This window comes from Natrix helvetica (genome assembly GCF_964273705.1).
Source record: "Natrix helvetica genome assembly, chromosome: 4".
In the NCBI taxonomy this organism is placed as follows: Eukaryota; Metazoa; Chordata; class Lepidosauria; order Squamata; family Natricidae; genus Natrix; species Natrix helvetica.
The window spans coordinates 116487429-116502391 of NC_138550.1; positions in this window are offsets into that span (position 1 = coordinate 116487429).

Here is a 14963-nt window from a genome sequence, read left to right on the forward strand (position 1 = left end):
GACTCTCCTTGATCAAGAATATATATTGGATAGAATATAGATTCTTTGAACACACAATAAACCTTCAGCTTCTAAAGATAACATTAATGTGTTTCTTTAACAGGCTTGCCTTGAAGTCTTTTTCCCCCCTTATCAATAACTTGAAAACTAGGACTCAGGATATCACATCTTTCTAAAATCTATATTTTAAAAAATAATATATATATCTATTATCAGTCCACCAAAAAGCTTTCTTAAACCAGCTTTTCGTTTCATATGTGACACCAATCACTTTATTAACAAAGTGGTTTCTAAAAAATAGAAACAACTCCCCCATTTCTTTCAAAAAGATGTATATTCTTCTATGTCTCCCTGTGTGCATATATGCATGTAAGTGTGTGTGTGCCTACACATAACATTAAGAAATTATTTCATCACCAGAAAAAGTAAAATTAATTCAGAGTTATTACTGAGAATATTTTATCTGTAATTTAGCAGGGCTACCAAACATGAATATTAGAAATCCAGACAATCCACAGATGGCAAGAGAGTTAGTTTCCTGTATCTCTTTACTGTGGTCTAGTTGTCAACTGGAGTCTTGTAGCCAACATATAGAAGCCATAATTAAAGATTATATTCTGATGTCAAAAGAAAATTATTTCAGTGAAGTGAGTGAGTGTCTCGGTTGGATAAAGAAATAACTATTTCCCTGTACTGGTATAAAATACAATGAAGTGAATGTGTGTCTCAGTCATAAAAAAGTATATAACTCTAACAAGTGCTCATTTCCTCAACTACACTTGAAGGTTAATGGTACTTTTCTATATATTACACAATGCATTTTCAAGCCCAACCCTCTTTCTCTAATATAGTAGTTGCCCCTCTCCTTTCATGTTATACTAAGAGCAAGCAGCAAAAGCCAGATGTTTCAGCAATAATAGCATCATCTTCGTATCTCCTTTCTTCTGCAGTGCCTCCATAGTAATCTACCTCAGCATGCTCAACATACCTCTGTTGGACATTGTTCTACCCTTTTCGGCTCTCCTCTCTCTTTCTTGTGCACCAATTTAAGGAGCTGATTGTCCATCTGCATGCCACCAGTGGCACACAAACTGAAAAATATTGTCCAAATAGTCTCTTCTGGTATATTCAATCTTTCACAGCTTTTGCCTTCATTTACAGTACTTGTCTCAGTTCATATTCTGCTCCTTACTAAGTTTTCTCTTCCGTTTTTTAAAACTGACCACCAGACCACATTCTTTCCTATGGAAAATACTGTGGTTGCTCTTTTATATAATTTTGGTTAGAATCCTTTGACACATGACTTTCAATTATATCAATATCTGCCAGCTCATTGGTTTATAAGTATAAGCCAATGAATGGCATAAATCAAATTTCTCAATTTCATCATATATGAACTAGTATTTAAACCTACTATAGGCTGTCAATTGTAAAGTTGATATACAACAGCCATTTGAGTTGAGCTGGAACATGCTTTTTCATCTCTCATTGTTCTTACTATTTAGAAGTGTATTCTTTCAAAATATATCATTATTTTTATATTTAAAATTTTTGTAATATTTAGCCTATTCTTGTTTTCTCCAGTTACGTTGAAATCAATTGCACATATTTTTAAGTAAGAATGCAAAAGATTGCAACCTTAATATTTCATGTGAAATAACGAACTTTTTAAAACAAACTTTCCCCAAAATTCGTATGGAAAGTAGAAGCTAAGAAAGGTTAGGAATGTTTTGTGTGAATCAAATATGTAATTTTTGTTCTCTTTGGCAACATACAATCATATAAAATAGTATAGTCTCAACATTAAAACTACATATTTCTTCTGAATGTTGAGATTAACTTTATAAGGAAGTACGCAAAATTATTACAGCTTATCTATCTAAAAATAATGTCCAATGTACATATGCCTGAACAATACTTTTGGGTGGAAGTAAAAACCTGTTATCTCTAATAGCCAGATAACGCCTCAAGCCCTAGGTTAAGTGTAACATCTGGAAAGATCTATGGACATTGTCTTCACTCTTTTCTTTCAAAGAATTATAGGTGGTGACAGGCTTTATGAAGAGATATTTGAGGATTAAAAGCAGAGGCTGTTATAAGTGAAGGAGCCAAACATGTCTGGATACAATCTAAGTCAATCATGCATTTTGCTTATTGAAATAAATGGAAATTGATTTCAATGGAATTAAAGCTTGACCCACTTTATCTAGATCTAATTGAATAAGATGTTAAAACTAAATTATCTTTGGACATAGAAAGATCCATGCATTTGCTTGTTTGTGAGCACATATTCTATGCAGTCAGGGGCAGCCTCTGAATCTCTAAAATATGTGTAAAGGCCCACTGGTTTCAGAAAGCAGTCCTATGTGTGATATAGACAAAATTCATATGTATTAATTTGCTCATCACTGAAGGATGCTTCTCATATACAAAAATGTTTTGCATATAGCTGCTGTCAAGAAAGTAATGGACATTGTCTAAATTATTCAGTCTAATGCTACTATTGTTGCACAGCTATCAGAATCACTTTCCTAGTAAGGGCCCTCTGACCCATCAAATCCAAATCCTTATTGCAGAAATCTTGTAGGAATCCAGATCACTGTTGTAAACATTGCTTCCTTTATTATCTTTTTGTTCTGCTGCAGTATTAAATCCCTTTTGGTTTAGAAATTTTTAGATTTATGAGATAATGTAAGTTGGGGAACATGGGGAAGATATAAGCTACATCAGAATCTGACTTCCTTAACCTTATGCGTGACATTCTTTTACATATTTGAAAAATGTTTCCATATTTCACCTTGGTTGTCTTTTCTCAAGGTTGAACATACCTGGTTCCTTCAATCTTTTAAAAAATAACTTCTTGTCTCCTAAACATCTTCATTGCTTTCTTTGAATTTTTTCTTCCAATTTTTCTGCTTCATTAGTTTATATAAACCTTTTCTCAAAATGTTGCTACATGCAACTGTGGAAGTGAACTGATGTCCATAAAAGATAATAATTATATGCCATTAAGTTAATGTCGACTCTTGGCAACCACACAAGTAGATTTTCCCTAAGATGACTATCTCCAACCTGATTCTTCTCCTATTCCAACAGTACACCCATTGCCAGTAAAATTGAAACTATACACCTTGTACTGTACTTATGTCCTCTTTTTCTCCTTTCTTCTACGTTGCCCAGCATTATAGACTCTGTAAGAGAGCTAGGCCTTTGCATAATATGTCCAAAACGTGAAAATTTGAGTCTGGTCATTTATGCCTGAAATGAAAATTTTAGCTTGATTTGTCATATGATTCATTTTGTTATTTTTTTGCTTTCCAATATTTTCAAGGGACTTCTCCAATATAAAGTTCAAAAGTGTTAATACTTTTACTACCCTGCTTGTTCAGAGTTCAACATTTTCTTCTTCCATGTGTCATAATAAATTGCTAACATTTTAAATTAATAGTGAGTGAATTTCTGAGTGAAAGAGACCATAGATTGTCATAGATGCAAAACATCTAACTTTTTTTAGGTGTATAAAAGTCCTGCTGTTTAATCTTGTGAAACTACTTATAGTTTATGCATGAAAAGCTTCAGCTGTTAGATATATGGATCAAACTAGAGAATGGAACAGAAAAATAGAATTTATTTGTTTCTTATCATTATTACTGGATAGGTTTTTTTTGCAGCTAAAACAATTTAACATATGTCATACACCCCCAACAATTAGCCTATACCAATCATATGGCAGCCTTATCGACCAGTAATTCCCTATGTTCCTTTGAGGATTTAAGGAATATTCACTAATCAATTTTGGGTGTGTTTCCCCCAGCCACTTTGGATTTTATGAATACTGAACATTTGTACCTTTTTTGAAAATTGATAGCTCAGTAAATATAGTTTGGGAACTTTTGTTGTCATGATTAATCCACTTTCTCTGGTTTTTTGCATAACCAGAAAATCTAATTTAATCAATAATGAAAAAATTATACAAGGTGAAAGATATGGATATCCTTTCGGATGAGATTATCTGCCCTTTTAACTGCCAGGAAATGTTATGTTACCTGGTTTGGCTTTTATTAATTCATAGCTTTCACTAATAAATCTCCGTGGCCTACAACCACAGAGATTTTCATTAGAGATTAAAATCCAGAAAAAGCTTCCTTAGGTGATGGAAGACTTCGAAGAATTTGAAAGCAGAATGGACCTATGGAAACCTACAAAGAATCAACACTGGATGGAGTCAACAGAGGAGCTGGCTCCTGAGTCTGGTGAAAGCTTGGAAATATGAAAATCACTGAATAGACTGCATATGGGTACAAGAAGATCCAAAGACACTCTGAACAAATGGGGCTACCTGGTGGCTTTGTCCTTTGCGATTGTAATGACTTACAGACAACAACACATATGTATACCTGCCCTTTGTGTCCTGATTATTATACACTTAGAGGACCTCATGACAGTGTGACAGAATGCAATTTAAATTGCTAGTTTCTGGCCAAGATCTGTTAAACTTGTATGTATTTTAATCTTACATATTATATTTTACATTTTATGTCATATAACATGCCTTATTTTAATTGTGATGTTTCTGACATGATATGTGTCCTGCTTTGTTAACATAATAACGAACTTGTTATTCATTTGTTTTCCTGAGGGATATGAATGTCTAACTCAGATAGAAACAGATGTGGCTTAACAATGATAATTTGTTTTCCAAATATGAGGAACATATTTCTATGTTCACAAAGCTATGTCCCAAAGATATGGTTTGTTTCTTTATTCCTCAAGTTCTAGGAGTACTTAATTCAGCTAATGCCTCCTTGCACATGACTGGAGGTAATCTGTATCTTTGCAGATTACTCCTTCGTTTTATTTAACACTGTAATCATGTCTTTCAAGTTACATCAAGTTAGAAAATAAACACCAGAAAAATTACTGGATCTCTATGCCACTGTTGAAGAGGATAATAACAGAACCTGGAAAACTTGACAGAGTTTCCCTTCGCCCTTCTTATAATGTATAGAATCAGATGTGGTTATTTTATGTTCTTTCCCATGCTCCCTTCTTTCCAAGGATTGAGTTGTCTTTTACTTGTTTATTATTCCTTAATGGTTCTAATAACTATCAATATTATCTCTCCATTCCTCTCCATATAGTGATATCCCTTTAACATTGCCTATATTTATGCCTTCCATTCTTTTGCTTTTGATGACAACTACAATGTCATTAAAGGGCTTGTGAAAGTAGTAGTCTTTATTATGGATTTTTGAGAAATTAAAAATGCCTTGATTTTTGACAATCTAAATCTATCGTAGATCAAGTTTACTATCTAGCTCAGGAATCTGTTCCTTTTATTCATATTTGTATGGAGGGCAAAATATAAAAAAACAATTGACAGCTTGAAAAATGTATTTTTAAAATGATCACATCTAGCAATAATTAATATATAAGCTCAAAGTACTGAAATACAGCCAAGGATGAATTGGGCACTATGCCTTCAGAGAAATAAATGTTAATGCACTATTACCTTTCATCTTCAGGAAGATGAAGTATATATTCATGTTTTAAAAAACAACTGGAGGCAAGCATGTTAAGCAAGCTTCAGCCTGCAAATCTACCTAATTTTTATTTTCAGCTATTCATTTTGGTTTTTAATTATTTTCATGCAGAAAGGATGCAACTTTATGATAAAGGAATCATTATTTCAATTTCTATCCTAAAATCTATGAATAGCTATAATGCTGTGGTTTTTACCCAGAGGTGGTGATATTCAGCAGGCTCTGACCAGTTCTGGAGAACTGGTAGCGGAAATTTTGAGTAGTTTGGAGAACCAGTAAATACCACCTCTGACTGGCCCCGCCCCCATCTACTCTCTGCCTCCCAAGTCCCAGATAATGGGGATTATGCAGTAACCTTCTCCTGCCCTGCCCACCAAGCCACGCCCACAGAACCGGTAGTAAAAAAAATTGAATCCCACCACTGGCCTTACTTTATTTAAAACTCTCATAGGATCTCCCGTCATTAGAAAACTGAAAGCCACATTACAGCAAATTGCTGGCTTTTTGCAAAATCGAGCATTGTTGAGTGCAATGGAACTGTATGATTTGTATTTGAATGGTCAAAATATTTGCAATAGCTCCCCGTCAGATGTTCTAGCTCTAGCACATCATTTTTCCTGCAAATAAGCCTGATCAGGTACTACTTCAACTGGTCTGATAATTTGTAATAGCACTGATGTCCCACAGGTGCTTTTTCAGGAGGCAACTGGACTTTCTTGTTTTTTCTTTGAAGATGTTTCATTTCTCTTCCAAGAGAATGAGAAACATTTTTCATCCAAGACATTTCACGTCTTGGATGAGAAGTGAAACATCTTCAAAGAAAAGATCTTTTTTGCTTCAAAGAAAAAACAAGAAGGTCCAGTTGCCTCCTGAGAAAGCACCTTTGGGACAACCATGACCTGGATGACTGAGAATCTCTACAGACTTTTAGTAGCACTGATGATACTTATGGCAGATGGCTTGCCAATACAATAAGTTATCTGGCTATGGTTGAGGCTAAGGCTGGGTAGAGGTTTGACATCCTCAATTAGAAGAGAGAAATAATGTATCAATGAAATCAATTTTAACCACAACTTCTTTATTCAAAGGGGAATAAAAATGCAAACATTAAAATATTTAAAATGTAGAATTTATTCTCAGCAGATGCTTTTGTGTTTAGCTGGGCTGAATTTGAAGTCATTTATTTAAAATGAAGCACCGTCTGGTAAATAATATTTGGTAGAGGTCTGCATATCCAGTATGTGAACATTTCAGATCCACGGAATATCTGCACGTTTGAATACCCTAAAATAAGTAACAAAAAATGGAAGATTTTAAAAGGAAAGGCAAGTTTATATTTTAATGCTCTTGTTTTAAATGAGACAACCCATGGCCTCTTGAGTCATCATTTAAGAAATATTTCCTCTACCTAAAGAAAGAAACAGAATGACTACTGGTGAGCAAAAAAGCAATGGGAGCAGGAGCAACTTTTAATATCCTACTGGCTTCTCCATTAAATAAATCTTCCTTCAGTCCTTCCCTTTACAACAGGCAAATAAATGGCTGCTGATGGGTGTGGAAGGAAGCAAGGGATTGCAAGCATGGCTGGCCATAAAGTCACTTTTTCAGTGCCATTGTAACTCCAAATAGTAGTTAAACCTGGTAGTCATTAAGCAAGGACTGTTTATGACAATTCAACAAGCTTATGTTTTCCAATTTTCTTTCACATTATTCTAAAAGAAAGTGACCCATGAAACAGTTCATATGAAGTAGTCAGGTATAATCAAAAATAATTCCTACCAATAAAACCCAATATTTGAACTTTAATTAAACTCAATTAATGCTCAATCTCAATCCTACTAAATCAGCTTAAATATTTAACTTATTTATGGGCCAAGCTACTAATATATTTGTGAAATAAAATAGGCTTAAACTATGGGTTTATCTGCTTAGCTTGTTCTACAAAACTATGTGTCATCTAATTTGATTTAGAAATTTCTCGGTGAGACTTTCGTTAAATGGGTTGACTGTTCCCAGGTCTATCCTTCATTAAATTCCCAGACCAAAAGTGCTCTTCAATCGCTTTAATCCAATTATATTTTAAGTGAGTCAAAGAACATGGTTTAGAAGTTCAAAGTCATGATGAATAGGTTGCCCCAGCATCAGTCAGTATGGGCCATTAACAATTATTGAAGGTAAGAAAGCACCGGATCATCTCTATTTGGGACCAGCTTACCGAGAAGACAACCTCCACTCAGAATTTCCTATTATACATCAGAAGTTGTATTTTTCAATTTATAACAAGAAAGGTGAGGTTGTCTGGTTCACCTTTTGCATTTCATTTTATTATAGGCAACACCTCTACTCTACCTGGGCATTGTGGCAGGTGCATTTTCTCCCCCAATCCTTGCTGCTCTCCATTTTGTTCTCAACTTGTAGGCTGTCTAAGCTTTTTTAATTTGTTTTAGCCATGGAGCATCTTTAATGTGTAAAAAGACTTTCCATACCCTGTTTTTTAACCAGATGAAATTGGCAAGATTTCTGCCAGTTTTCCCTTCTTTCTATTCCATGTAATAGAAAGAGCCTTAAAACTCTTTTTAAAAAAAAAACACCAGTCTACGTGTCAATTACAAGGGGAAACTGTGACAGGGCCAGGTCTCATACAAAACGTTTATCAATGTAAACTACGTGTCTTAAAAGATCCATTTTGAAAAAAGCAATTGATACTTGCTTTCATGGCACAGGTGGAATCCACCAAACAAATGTGATAATTGGTATGCCCATTCAGAGTCCAATGTCACCATTTTGGCCAAAGCCAAGAAAGGGTTGAGAAGTGGAGATTTCACAAGCTGAGTCCATTTCCACCTGGTTTGTATACATGTATACAAGTATCTTAAAGTTGCAGGCAGGACAGAAAAGACCTTGCATAGGTAATTTACTGTATAGTCTCAATGCCTCTAGCATATAGATAATAATGCTGCTACCCAAAAAAAAAATCCCACTTATGTCCCATTAGCTAAGGAATTTAACACTTTTTGAGTATATTGTGTTCCAACCACACAATGTGTGCAACATATGCAAGCAGACAGTGTTGGTTTTATGATACCTCAGGGTGATCATATTTTCCCATTACTGCCCACATTCTCTCAACATGTTGATGCAAGTGCTTCTCAACAATTTTAGTTCTTTTCTGTAAGTTTTGGATGCAATATTATCATATAATAACTGTGGTCTTAGTGTAAATCCTCAGTTTTTTTAGTTTCTTAATGCAACTACACAGTTGCAAACTCATTGTCTCAGTTGGGAATGGGTCAACTTGCCACAACTTGCCAGAGCCAATTTGTCATAGCCAACTCACCACAGCCAACTTGCAGCGGGCAAACTCACCACAGCCAACTCTCTGCAAGACAACCCATTACGGGACAATTTAACAAGTCTATTTAATTATTTAACATAAATAAAAATTATTTTAATATTTGCCATTCACATTTCATTCTTCTTTTGCATCTTTTCTTTAATGATTCTATTCCACCATATCTTTGATATTAGTATAACTGTTACCCTGCAGTGAGTTGTCCTGTGGCGAGATGGCCGTGGCGAATTGTCCTACAGCCCTGGCAAGTTGGCTGTGGTGAATTGGCCGTGGTGAGTTGGTTGTGGCAGATTGGTCATGGCGAGCTGGTTGCAACGAATTGTCATAGACCTATCTCAGGCCACTTCAGAAATCTACCCAGTACTTTTTACAACCTAATTACAAAAGTTCTCCCCCCCCCCCGCCCTTTAGGTAGGCTTCCCAAGCAGACTTGAAACCTCAGTTTACTTGATAAGAAGAGAAGATTCCTTCCCACAAAATATTTTTTTCTTTGAATCTGGGAAAGATGTCATCTTACATTTGCTGAAAAAAATAGAAGGCACTGTTGAAAATAAGGGAATAAAGTGACAATTTAAATGGCTACAGACATCATTGCTGAAAAGTGTGACTGCAGCTTTTCAAGATTAATCATTGTTTGGCATGGGATATTTGCAGTTATTTTAAAAAAATTCTGTATGTAATGTACAAGCTTTTATTACTGTTGAGTTTTTTCTTCCTAATCTTTGTTGTTTTGTTCCCTGTTTTCCATTTTTCTTTATTCCTACTACAGTTTTGTCACCACTTTATCCTGAAAGGCAAATACAACTGGAATTGTCAATCCTAAATTAACAAATGGTAAGGTTGGACATTGAACAAGATTTTTGTGTGTTTGCATATTGTTAGATAGGGCAATGAGAAGGCAGACTCAGGTTTAACGCAACAACAGCTCTTTATTACAACAGTCAAGTCTGTACAATCCAGAAGCAGTTAGGTCTGACAGCTCTCCTTTTATAGGGAGCTGTCAGACCTCTTAACCAACCAGATTGAACCTCTGTTCCTGCCTAAACAGAGGACTGGAGTGGAAACCACAGTAGCCTGTGTTAATATCTAACACATATATTCTCATATCTACCTTTTTGATGGGAACCATCCAATTGTCCCTTCGGATAAAATAGTATTGCAGATACTCCTTTTGGATAAATATAGTATATTAAATCTTATTTTGTCCCTTCTTTAGATACTTTGAAAAAGCTTATTTTGTTTATTGTTTTAAATATTCCAAAGAAATAAGAGAAAAGTTGTTCATTTTTTCAATGATAATTGCCTCAAGGGGAATATGGATTTAAATTTAGAACTGTCAATCTGGAAGCTAAATTTTAACCCTGATTATATCTTGCTATGTATTTTGACAATTATTTAATGTGCTTTATCTTCTTGCTGCTTTTCGTTTAAGCTGTACTTTATGTATGGGTTTTTGTAAATAGATATTAAATACTATTTCTTCAAATGAAATATGAAGGCAGCAATTGCCATAAGGCAAGCTGTGTTCTCAATATCACTTTCTTATAACCTTTAAAAGTTATAAAATTGTAAAAGTGGTAGCATTTAATACAATTCAGGATGTTCTCTATTCTTGCACAATGAAACTGTAAGTTTGTTTTAAATTGGCCATAGGCCAATAAGAGACTTGCAGCATTAGAACTAGATCATCTATATGTTAACTCAGATGTGAGCACTACTGAAATCACATTCTGTTTTAAAGCTAAGAATAATATTTTTTTAATTTATCCCAGCAGCACAGTTAGTAGAAAATAACTGTGGGAGCTATGTCTAAATCACCTTGGGGAACCATATTGCCCATTTGTGTTTTAAAACTTTACATTTATGGTAGAGAAATCGAGGATATCACATTAGCATGCAAGGGAAGATGAGTATTTCCATTTCTATTAACAGACTTAACACCCTGACATTTTCCAAACGTAGAAAAATAGGTAACTCATTTATTACATTATTATATATTACAAATTATTACAATTTATTAGTAGGCATACCATCTGAAGCTAAAAGTAGAAATCAGTTTACCTAGAATGCATTACATTGCCATCACCAGAGAATCCACTTATGACAAACTGCACAAAAGACAATATAGTGGAAAATTGATATAGAGCTTATATCCAACTAAAATAGGGCAGTTAAAAAGTTATCAGGCATCCAAGCCCGCCCTGCTAGGATGAAAGGCAGACTTTTCTCCTGTTTCTGAAAATAAAGCACAATAATAGTGAATATTGGAAATATTTTTAAAGGACAGTTCTAATTTGCTGTGGCATAGTCTTGTCTTTTATGCACCAGTCCACGAGAGTGTACAGATGCTTCCTGTTTTCCTTCTCATCATCTGCCCTCTAAACCATAGATTTCTAAGTCTTTGTATAAAAGACAGAGAAATATGAATCAGAAACATTTTGCATCTTTGAATATATTAATGGCAAGTTAAAATTGCCCTGATTGCCTTGTAGTAAATATTATTGTGATATGAAAGATAGAAAAACCAATAGTAATAAAATTTTAAATTTTATATATGTTTTTAATGTTTTTAATAGTTTTGTATATTGCCCAGAATCCCTCTGTGAAAATGATATACAATTTAAAACAATTTGATAAATAAATTTGATAAACAAATAAAATGTGTGCCATCATATTTTTGTACATTTGTGTTGATAAAGAGGTATACAAAAATTGAATTCAAATTTCTTTGAATTTATATAAACACTGAAACAAGAGCTTGTACCATGCCTCTACCGTACATATTTCTGATATATTACTCAACGAATTTCATTTTCTGAATAATAGTAATATATCTCAAATTAATATGATAAATGTACTGTACATGAAGTTGGAACACTAGGATAGAATCATGACAGCCATCTGCTTTGGGTCAAGATATATTGGGTGAGAATATAAAATGGACTACTATTATATATAATACAGTGGTATCTGGGCACTTGTCCTTGGTTCCATGAGGCGTGACAAGTACTAAAAAGAATGAGTATCCAACAAACCATGTGACTTACCACGTGACCTTCTGTTTCAGGTGGAAGGTCTTCTTCTCTGTCTCTTTTTGTATGTCAGCAACTCTCCCAGCATGGCTGATTTCTTGTCCTCCCTCTGTGATTGCTCCCTACTTCATTTTGCAGCAATCTTCTCAGCATGGCTGACTTCTTATCCGCTCTCTGCCCCTGTCCCCCACTTCCTTTTGCAGCATATCAAATACCAAACAAACCACGAATATTGGGACAATATTTCCACATCAAAATGCATTGAGTACCAAATTCAATGAGAAACTAGAAATTGGCTTTCCCTCCTCCTAATCCAACACTTATATGGGGTAGGATACCAGACCACATATTTCATGAAATTATTTTAATGGAATTCCATAGATTACAACGTTCTAATACTTTTTAAATGTTTAAGCCTTAAGGTTTGTTTCTGTAAAGTGTTGCTTGTCTATGTGTTTGTGTCCTTAATAATAAGTGATAAAATTGGGAAGATTCTTCCAAAGTCTCTGTGTTATAGCTTTTTTGTATTAGCTTTATGGCATAACATGGAATATTTTCTTTAAAACCCATCTGGAAGTCCATAATGCAAAAAGGTTTCAATAACATTGAAATATTATATTTTGGATTAACCTAACTATTATACTAAAATAATGTTGTGTGCTGCCTAGAATTGTCTCTTGTGACATGGCAACTCTATAAATTTGATGAATGAATAAATGAATGAATGAATAATATACAGTTACAAAATACAGGGCATCCAATTAATGTGACCTATCTATAGATAAACATAACGGGAATATATTTTTCTTTAATTATCTGCAATGTTGCATTGTACTACTAGAATCCATTATCTGGATGACAGCATTTAGGGGAGCTTGGTTTGTTTTGAACTGCTAAGGAACTGGTTAATATCTGATGGATTGGGAAGTTGAAACAACAGTTCAGAAGAATTGTTCAGTAGCAAATCATTTCTGTATTTTTGCCCAGAAACCATATGGAGAGGGGTGTGAATCAGTGGTGGATTCATATTTTTTTTACTATAGGTTCTGTGGCTTTGTGGGCATGGCAGAGGAAGGATACTGCAAAATCCCCATTTCCTCCCCACTCTCAAAATTTCCAATACCAGTTCTCCAGAACTTGTCAGAACTGGCTGAATACCACCTCTGGTATGAATTCACCAAGAGTAAAGCTCAACTCCAAATAGCGTTCATCTATAATCTTGGGATAAAATCTGGATTTCCCCACTATAATAGACAGAGGAACTTATGGAATCTCTTTAAAAATTATGTATTTATTACATTACTACCCAACACAACCAATTCTCAGTGTGGTGCAAATAAGTGTTTATTCAACAATGAACAACTGGCACTTCCAACCTATGTTCCCTCTAAGGTGCGCGGCTGCGCGGCCGCGCACATGGCTAGTAAATACCGCGCAGCAGTTTCTCACTGCCGCGCAGTGTCATTTGCCGGACACGGACTGCAGTCTCTGCACTCTGCAGAACAGCCGCGGAATCGCGAACGAAACCCCCTCTAGCTAAACAGGAGTCTTAACATTTTTTTAAAAGTTTGGGTGGAATTGGTGCGGTTTATTTTGCGGTTGCATGTGGGTAGCACCTCCTGATTCTCCGCGCTTTGGACCTGTCATTCAACAAAGCTTTTCGCTTGCGTGCAAGCCGGCGCCCTAAACGGGGCTGGCTCCGGTCGTCTCTTCCCTGCCTTTCCTTCCCTTTTTATGTCCTGTCTCAGACGTGCGGGTGGGCATGCGCATGCTGTGGACACGCCCGCTTAGACGCCGAGGTTGCTGCGTGCTTAGCTGCGTGCGTATCTCCCAATGTTAAAGGACGTCCCGGCTCCCCTCCCGCCCCCGCCACCTTAGTCGCTTTCCCGGCCTTTGTCCCACCCAGCAGCCCTATGGAGGTCGTGCTTCTGCCTGGCAGCTGCTTGCTGAGAAGCCCGTGGAGGAGCAGGCGAGGGGCACTGTGTCTCCCCCAGGACCGAAAAGCCCCCTTTCTGCCTCTGCCTTTGTCGACGGCTGCGCTGAAGCCCCTTAACTCCCGGGCCCCCCTCCCCAATATCTGGACCTTCTGTGTGCTGGGAAGTTGCAGGGGGAGGATAGAGAAAGCTCAGCCCGTCTTCGCTCCCCAAACTACAGAGAGCAACTCTCAGAGGAGGCCAAGTTTCCTCTGCCTTGGGGGAGATTTAAAAGAGGGCAGCAGTCCAGGTGCGGGGGGGGGGGAAACTTCCGTTTTGTTTGGGATGAGGTGGAGCCGGTTCTCCCCGTCCAGATGTCCTGCGTGCGTATCTCCTCCTGTTTTTTTTTCCTCTTACGTGCCTCCTTGGTGCAGCAGGCTAACGCCGGCCAAAGGAGTGGGGCGGACAGCATGGCACAACTGGGTAAATTATAAACCACAGATTTTAATCCTATTTAATTTTTAATGGTATCAAATTTAGCTATAAAGTGGCCTTACCTACTTTTTTTCCCCTGGGCCTGCTAAATTCTGGCCTGGATTTCCTATTGTGCAATTTGTGTCATGGACTTAATCATTTTAAATTCCATTAAATGCCAGTACACATCCTTTCTGCCAAGAGATCAGAAAAAACAATGCTCTAATCTTCTGATATTTAAATGATTTATAATGTTGTTTAGATATATAATTTGGATTACATTTGAAAGCTCTGCATTGATTAAATACTATGGAATACAATCCTACAGCAGTTCTTCTTTCTTTTTTGGTTTTAGAAAAGGATAATTCCCTTTTTAGCCAGGCTTTTTGAACTGGTTTATTGTGATGTTAACACTAGTTTTTAAGTAGATTTCAATTTAAAAAAAAATATGTTAGCTGCTTTGAATGCCTTGGAGATGAAAAGATGGAGTACAAAACTGAAATAATAAAAAATTAGTACATTCATTTTGAAAAATAAATGCAATACTTGATTAATTTTATATCATTATTCAAAATAGTTTTGGCAAGGGGGAGAGTTTCATGATAAATCATTTTATTACATTTATATTGCATTTATATATTATATTTAT